Genomic DNA, 9,226 nt, shown 5'->3' with positions numbered 1-9,226 from the left:
ATGTGTGAATGTGATTCTTCAGGCACTTTCCACCGTTATTTTTTTTTTTTTTGAGACAGGGTTTCCCACTAGTATGCAACTAAACAATATGGCTATGCTGGCAGGCCTGTGATGATGTGGGATGTCCTTCTGTATATGCGTTGCTTTTATTGGACAATGAATAAAGCTCCTTTGGCCTATTGGAGAGCAGAATGTAGCCAGGATGGAAGGTATATAGATAGAGTAGTCAAAGTCAAGGAGATGCCATGTAGCTGCTGAAGGAGACGAAAGCCCCGGAAACTTACTGGTAGGCCACAGCCTTGTGTTGATACATAGATTAATAGAAATGGGTTAATTTCATATGTAAAGAATTAGTTAATAAGAAGCCTGAGATAATAGACCAAGCAGTATTGTAATTAATATAGTTTCTGTGTGATTATTCGGGTCTGGGCAGCCAGGAAACAAAAGAACAGTCACTGTTTACAAATGGCATGAGTGTGGAGCAACTACATCCACATAAAACTGAGAAAGCTAGGGAAGGAATTCTTGACACAAAGAACAGAGTTAAACGCAGCTTCTTGGTAGCTACATGTTTTTTAGATAGGCTCTGTTGTTGGCAGTGAGCAGAGGCACAACTCCTCTAAGAGAAGGCTTCCTGACTCAGTATTAGCAGCAAAAACTGTGTGGCTTTATTAAAAATTGCAGCTTCCTGTTTTGTGCTGGTAGCATGAACTCTGGCTATTTGGGGAGGTCCTGCAATTAAATGAGATTTGTGAGCAGCATGCTACTAGTTGCTTAATAGCAACACAGACCCCCTACGTGCCTGGAGCTGGGGCAATGAGCATGGCTCACAGAGGTGATGAACATGCCTCTGCCATGTTGGGCTGGGTGGAGCAATTAGGCAGGGCTGTGGAACTGGTCCTAGCCATGCCAGCTTAGCATTTTTAAAAAGGCACTCCTGGTTAGAAAATGATTACAAATACACAATAAAGACAGATTCAGATGAAAATAAACCTCTGAATGGGTCACTGTGTGTTTTTAAAATGTATATAGGCTTGGGAGAGAGTGGAAAAAGAGTACAGATAAGATTACAGACACTCATAAATTAAAGGAATACAAAAAGCCACATAAAGATGGAATATACACAGAGAGTCTGGATTATGTATATTATTGTGTTTTCTTTGAATTTTTTGACTGCAGAGAGACATTTGATTTCTGGGGGCTACTAAGTTAAACCAACATAAAATTATTTTGACTTCAAAATTTGGGTCTAAAGTTATGTTACTTTGCAAAAGAGGTTCTGCTTTTGTTTTCACAGAAGATGAGAACCTGTGGTTCCTTCAAGGTTAATGAGGTTTGATGGAACTAAACCCTCCAAAAGGTTTCCACGAGCCCTAAAAATCCTTCACCCAATAAACAGCAGGAAGCAGTCTGGAGAAAATAAAATGTCCAAATTTCCAAAATGATTGTCTATAAATGTTTGCTTTCATTTAAAGGGGTTGAATGTAAGTAATTAATAGCCACGGTCAATTTGTCAAAAAAGGGGGATATGATATAGAGATGAATACTTTACAATGTATGTACATGCATACATTGGCATGGATCTTGGTCTATTATATATATTTAAGATTGATTTTGTTATAATATATTCTTGTTCTTGTTTAAGGTATGTTGTTTATATAGCTCACTTTGAAATGCAATGTATAATTTAAAATTACAGATAAATGGGCAGTTATAATAGTCAAACTTGTAGTGATGTTAGTTAGGATTTCTAGATGTACAGAGATATATTTAAAATGGATAGGTACTCTTCAGCTCTTTCAAATACCTACAGAACACAGCATTTAAAAGGTTTTAAGAAAGACTTTTCTCGACAGTGAAGCATGTCTGCTTCTGGCTGCACCAACTGCTTCAGAGAAGTTTATGGGCATTGAAGAAACTTGTTATGGAATTTACCTTCAATGTGACAAGGCTAGCCATTTGGGCAAGAAACTGCTTTTGCTTAGACTGCTTGAAGGTATGCTATATGAACTAGACATACAGAACTGACATAAAAGTGACTCCTGAACATTCCAAAAGATGGGATGGCCCCTCAGGGTTCCTGCCTCACAGAAGAGACTGCCATACATTCTGAAGGACATAGAAGAAAGTGACTGACAAACTGCCAATATAGGCAGAACAGATCTTCAAATTTCCTGATTCATGAAAAAGTCTGCTAGATGTGTACCTGTAGGCTGAAGATGGATACTCCAATGTTACAAAGGAACTTCAGGTGACTGTGCAGGCAGCGAGATGTCTCTGTCAATTCTAGAGTTTTGGAAGTTGCTTACAATGTACTTCCTGTTTACTTAGGTAATTTATATCCTTCTGAAATCTTTGATGGAGTTGAAGAGTAGATATAATTATAGCTTTCCTTAGTTATGATAAAAGATAAATTAGATATAAAACTTTAGACTTACAAAGATAAGATAGTTGATAGAGTATTTTCCTTAATTTGCAAAATGTAAATGGACTAAATAGTATAACTGTACTTCTTTCTTGATATCTGTTTTATTATATGTAATTTTACTATGTTGAAGCTAAAACCTTCCTTTTTATTTAGACAGAAAAGGGGAGATGATGTGGGATATGTGTTGATTTTATTGGATAATGAATAAAGCTGCTTTGTCCTATGGCAGGGTAGAGTATAGCCAAGCTAGAAGGGATATATAGAGAAAGTAGGCAGAGTCAGGGAGACATCATGTAGCTGATGAAGGAGACAGACACCCTGAAACCTTACCAGTAAGCCACAGCCTCGTGGTGATACACAGATAATAAAAAAAATGGGCCAATTTCAGATGTAAGAGTTAGTTAATAAGAAGCCTGAGGTAATAGGACAAAGTGTTGTAATTAATATAGTTTCTGTGTGATTATTTGGGTCTGGGCAGCCAGGAAATAAAAGAACAGCCTCCAGTTACACTGGGAGTTCCACAGATCTGCCTAAATGGCCTCCACAGTTCTACAACACACCCAGAATTCTTAAATGTAGGTACAGGAGATGGAACTCAGATCCTCATACTTGCAAGACAAGCATTTTACCAAGGGAACCACCTGTGCGGCCTTGCCTTTGTCTAATCAAGCTAACCCCTACCTAGATGGACCTCAATGGTAATGCTTCTGGTTATGGGCATGGGGAGCAAGCAAGAACAGCAGGGTACTGGAGGCCACACCAGCAATTCTAATTTGACAATGCTGTTGTCTTCCTCTGAGATGGACAAAGAAATATTGTATTTGGGACCCAAGAGTTCCTCTGGAAAAAAATTAAACCTCAACCTCAATTTAGAAACTATAATGTTCAGTTCCTTTGTGGGAGGAGGTTGAATGGTGGCCACCAGCAAGTGGCCTTTATCAATGATGGTCACCAGCAAGTAGGCTTTGTAAATGGAGGTCACCAGCAAGTAGGCTTTGTGAATGGTGGTCACCAGCAAATAGGTTTTATGAATGGTGGTCACAAGAAGGTAGGCTTTGTGAATGGTGGTCACCAGCAAGTAGGTTTTATCAATGGTGGTCACCAGCAAGTAGGCTTTATGATTAGGGTCTAACTTTCCAGTATTACCCTTCTACCTCCTGTACTCAGAAGCTGCTAGGTCTCTTTCAGCTTTGGTTAATGTCTATCCCCTGAATGAGTGGATAAGACAAGGTACATGTGGGCTTGAAATCTCTGTTTTAACCCTGAGTGGGTGGATAAGTTGGAGTTCATGTGTTCTACAGGCCTGTTTTACTTTCATTCATGGAGAATGGGTAGAAAGATTCACTTAGACCTTGGTTAGCAAACATAGTCCGTAGTCTCCAGCTAACTTTAACAAAATCCTCACAGTTTATGTGTCAACACTCAGAAAGGGTGATTTCTTATTTGCCTCTGACTTTCACAAGGTAACTGTCCCAATTCAAACCATGGAGAGCACTGAGGACAAACGCTGTAAGTTGCCCAGGGATGCATCCCCAGGCCTCTACTTGCTTTATTCCATTTCCCTTGATAGGCTGAGGGCAGCAAGGGCAAAGGCCAGGAGAGTCCCCTGGAAGCCTTACAGTCACCAAGACTAGTAATATCTATGTTATCTCCAGGTCTAACAGGACTTGCAGTCCCATGACATCTTCACCCACACTCTGGCATGTCTATTCATAAGGTCCTGGTTTGAGATAAGGGAAGTAGATTCAAAGAAACTGTGTAAGTAACTGAAGTCACAATGTCTGTGAATGGCAGCTTTGAGTTTCCAGCAAGATCTCCAAACCCAGGTCTAATTTGAGGTGATTTTTGTAACCAGGAGGTGACGAGGTGAGATGTGACATCTGCTTGCTTCTGACTTGTCATACACTGCCCTGATGTATAGCAAGAGAACAAGATTTTCCTTTAAGAATAAGTAATTTTTACGTAATATTTGGCATATTGTTTGAGAAAGAGAGCATACAAATCAACATGTGTTTGACTAGGGAGTTGATGCTGTCAATCTTTCCCTTGTGTCTCCCTGACCATTTCAACAAGTATGAGCTGAAAAGAGGGAGTGAGGGGAGGAACATCACCCTGGTCTGACCCACTTACCTAGCAGACCCTCAGCCCTATGACCTCTCATAAGACCCACTGAGGGGTGGGTCCACTGTCACCTCCCAGGTTCTGGGCGGCCTTGCACACGATGCTTTGCTGGGTCTCCTCAGTGCTCTTCTTCAGCAGGATCTTTGCCACTTTGCTCCTTTCCTGTCTATCTGCACCATCTTTGCATTTACATACACATAAATCTATTTTATGTTTTATATATAAAGCTAGAGTCTTGTGTGATGTTGGGGGGGGATTGTCTTGAAAAATAAATAAATAAGTAAATAAATAAATAAAACGTTACAATTTCACCATGGAGTTTTAACGTTTCTTTATTCCTTATAAAACCGTTTCCATTCTGTATGAAGGGACTATTCCCCAAAGAGCAAAGGTGTCTGCTCGGGTCTTAAATAACAAAGTGTTTGCTGTACTTGGGCCCTGGTTCTTCCTCTCATAGCTTTCTTGGCCTCCAGCATCTAGCTCCTGGGGTTCTGAACCCCCCCCCCAAGACCGCTAACCTCACTTGGCCTTCCCTAGGCTTCAGGCTTCTCAGATTGAGTGAGCTTCTTAGCTCAGGGCAACACCATGTTGCCCTGTTCACAGTATGGTCTCAGCTGCAGTATGCTCTTATGGGTGGGGAGGCCAGGCAGTGTAGGAAGATGGGCCTGCACTGATTGAAAGGCTGTCACTGTAAGGACAGACTTGGCTGAGTAGACTCCTCCATCTGTTATAGCAAATGATGGCACCACTAGCTGACACCAGGGTGGAACCCCCAGAGAATACTCATCGCTGAACTCAGCAGCTGCATCTTACAGGTGTGACACATGTGAGCTCTAGATGGCAGCCCATCTGTCACCTCGCTGTATCTTCACTCTTTTATCTAAATGGGTGATTTTTTTTCTTTGCTGTGATTGGAATCAAGGACATGTCAGAAGTACAAAAAATAGGAACCATCAGTCGTCAGCCTGCTAGTGGCTACCTGTGCCAAACCTGGGGGAAAGTACCAGAATCCTATGGGAAAGGCTTAGTTTTGAAATGAGACATCTCGGTCACCTTTAACAATGTAACTTGGCCATTTGCTTGGTCCAGGTTTCCAAATTGGGAAATCTGGAAGCTGGCCCCCAAGGATTCTCTAGAATCTAGGGCCGGCCCTTTGTGTAGAGCACATCAGTACCTAACATGCAACTAGTTTACACTTACTTCAGATGAACTCACATTAACCCTCATGGCTTACAGCCCACGAAGTGCAACAGATTCTAAATTACAGATAAAGAATTAGTACTCTGATTATTTACTCTTCCATGATAGGTGAATCATGACAGAGCTGAGACTCATACACATTCCCCTCCAGGGACGTATCATTTACTCCGTATCTCACACCTACAAGAAGAGTTTCTTGGTTGTCTGACCTATCTCAGTCAAATGGTGTCTTTCTGTGTATTCCTCTACAAAAGTTGCACAAAGTCAACTCTAAACATACAACTGGAATGTTCTACTGAATCCTACTCAGAATGCTTTGTGCAAACTCTTCCATGGTCTTGTAGTTAGGGTTTCTATTGCTGTGAAGAACACTATGACCACAGCAACTCTTATAAAGGAGAACATTTAACTGGAGGCTATCTTACAATTCGGAGATTTTGTCCACTGTCATCATGGAAGGAAGCATGACTTCATGCTGGATGCAGGCAGAAGTGGACTGGACAAGTAGCTGAGAATTCTACATCTGGGTCTGAAGGCAACAGGCAGAGAGGAAAGACTGAGCTTGGCTTGAGCATCTGAATGCTCAAAGCCTGCCCCCAGTGGCACACTTACTCCAACAAAGCCATATCTACTCTAACAAGGCCCACCTCCTAAGAGTGTCACTTTCTATGATTCTCTGGGAAACTATTTTCATTTGAATCACTACACTTGGGTATTGGTGTGGCCAAAACATAAGACTATTCACAAAGCTGTAGACTTCCCCTTAGGATGCTACAGCCACTATGTTTTGTACTGAGGAGAAGTGGGAAGTTGTCAGAGTGCATACATCCCATGGAGTGGGAGTTAGCCAATGACCACAGGACCGAGAAACTCCCACCCAGTTCCCCTATCTGAAGGAGTGAGTATCCCAGGGCTGAAATGACCAGAGCTTCCTTTGGTATCAAACTGGAAGTTATGTTAGGAATGAACTTCTACCCATGCTTGGCTTTTCCCTTCTCTATTCCCTCATTGGTTTGTCCTGAGCACCGTCTATATACTACTTGAACAAAAGGTCATCTCTAAACCTACCTCTGGAAAACATAACCCAAGACATCTTCTTATCCTAAAGCCTGTTTCAAAAGGAAGAGATGCCCAGACCAGGACTCCTGAACTCAGAGCAATCAAACACTCTTCCATGCTGGATCTTTCTGTGAAATGGCACCGCTCCAGAACTGCATAAAAACTGGGGAAACCCTGCCGCTCCTGGCCCTAGCCCACAACATAGGCAAAGTATGCAATATTTTCTGTGGGATGTGCAACAGTCCTGATATCCCTCAAATTCTGCCTCCCTTGAGTGTTCATGCAGGAGATTTTGCTATCAGGGTTTCAACTGTTGCTCCAACATCCTAGTTAAAGCCGTTACCTCATCTGTTACACTTTGATTTGAACAGGATATGACTTCCATCATCTATAAAATGAATATATTATTGACAATATTGGGAGCTTGGAAGTAAGATACAAAGCTACAGAAAGCTACTGAAATAAAGACATTTCCTTCATCACCAAGTCTTTACCATGGATCTTCTTATGCCAATAACTAGGTTTCATGGTAAGGCAGTATCCTTAATGTTGGTGCAAAAGAAGTAGACATTGTGCCTGTCCTTTGGGAGCTCAGAAAGTGTCTTGTCACGCTGTGACAAAAGAGAAGGAAGCTCCAGGGGAAATGAGAATTCAGAGACGCATGTCTAGTGTGGAGTAAAGGAGAAAACAAAATGAGCATTCTGGAATGTAGACTATCTGAGGAAGCCTGCAAAAAAAAAAAATGCAGGCTTTATCCCAAGAGCAGGAGGAAGTGGATTCTGAGCAGTTAGCAAAAGCTGGCCATATTAGAAAAGTAGAGACTGTTTGGCAAAGGTGAATTGGGGACCAGGTGTGTTCCCCAAACCCCACCTGACCGTGGCCACCCAGGAAAAACGAGTGTCACTTCATATGCCTTCCCCATAACACTGCCATCTCCAAAAGAGCTAGAAGAGCTGGATTTGTGGGACAAGAACTGTCACTATCATTGGACTGACCCATCTCTTGTGGATGTGACCTCCTCCCAGAAGACCCTTTAACATGACTCCCTGATCTACTCACTGACTCTGCCCCAGAGGGTTCTGCCAAGTGCTGTTATCCCTACATAACACACACATTTCCCTTTTGTCCTCCACAGCTTCGATGGCTTCTGTCCATCACTAGCCAGTTACAGCCTCTGAAGAGGCTGAGGCAGACGAAGGTCGCGATCTCCTTCCTACACAGGCCCCTTTATTAAGTTGTTCTTGTTCTCCACCCCAGGCCTAAGGATGACTTTTCCCCCATTGACTAAGTGGGATGCTGAGGAGGTAAATAACCAGTGTTATATAATACATGCTGGGCACCACATGGCACACCACAAACATGCTAGAAAGCAGCGACTCCACACAAATGGTTTCTCCTCATGGAGCACATGGGTGAGAGAGCTGGGAGGACGACTCTGGTGTCTGGCTCTGAAGTGCCAGTTACTTCTATACAGAAATGTCTTGTGTACCCAACTATTGGAGGAGACAGAAGGAACGCTTCCAGAGAGCATTCAAGGGCTGATGGACCCGCTCTTCCCAAGACTGAAGAAATAAGTGGGGAGAAGTTGTCGAAGGCACCTTGAAGCAGAAATCTTAGGAAGCGACTATACTGGTGAGTTGTAAGATCTGATTTTCTTGCTGAAAAGAACACATGGTCTGATGTGTGGATCACAGAGGACAAGGCAGGCAGTGGAGTGAGCCCATGGGGCAACTGCAGAGGTTTGAAGCATCTGGAGCAGTAGAGGGAGGTGAGGAAAGTGGACAGAGTCTCGCTCTCTCTAAAGAAGAGCACACACAGTACACACTCTCTGTGGGTTGGATATGGGGGTGAGGCATCGAAGAGAATTAAAGAGGGTTCCTGGGACTTGGGCTTGACTGATTTGGAGGGTGGCGGTGACATTTACTCAGACAGGGAAGAACACTAAGAGAAGAACTACTTTGGAGGTGAGGTGGGAAAATAAAGACTTTTCTCCTTTTGATGCATTAAGTTGAGGTGCCCATTAGTCATCTAAGTGGGATGTCAGGCAGCAGGATAGACGAGTCTGCAGCGGGCACAGCAGAGCTGCAGATATAAATTTGGAAGTCATTATGAACATGGTATTTAAAGTCATGGCAGTGGATGGGGTCAGCTCAGGAGAGAGTGCAGGTAAGGAAGACAAAGGGATCCAAAGCTGAGCCTGCAAGTGGTTGGTACTCAGACCCAGAGCAGGGGAGGGGATGCAGTGCACAAAGCAAGTGAAAAGAGCCCAGGATAAACCAGCACACTAACACTCTGAGCTTAGACACACGAGAGGCTGAGAGTGAGGATGAGCAAGGTACTAGGAAATAAAGGTTATGGCAGGGAGCAAGCTCTCAGCTCCCCAGACCTGGAGAGAGACGATGACCTGGAAAGGTGGTT

This window comes from Arvicola amphibius, chromosome 9 (genome assembly GCF_903992535.2).
Source record: "Arvicola amphibius chromosome 9, mArvAmp1.2, whole genome shotgun sequence".
Lineage (NCBI taxonomy): Eukaryota > Metazoa > Chordata > Mammalia > Rodentia > Cricetidae > Arvicola > Arvicola amphibius.
Note: the sequence above shows the minus strand (reverse complement) of the source record.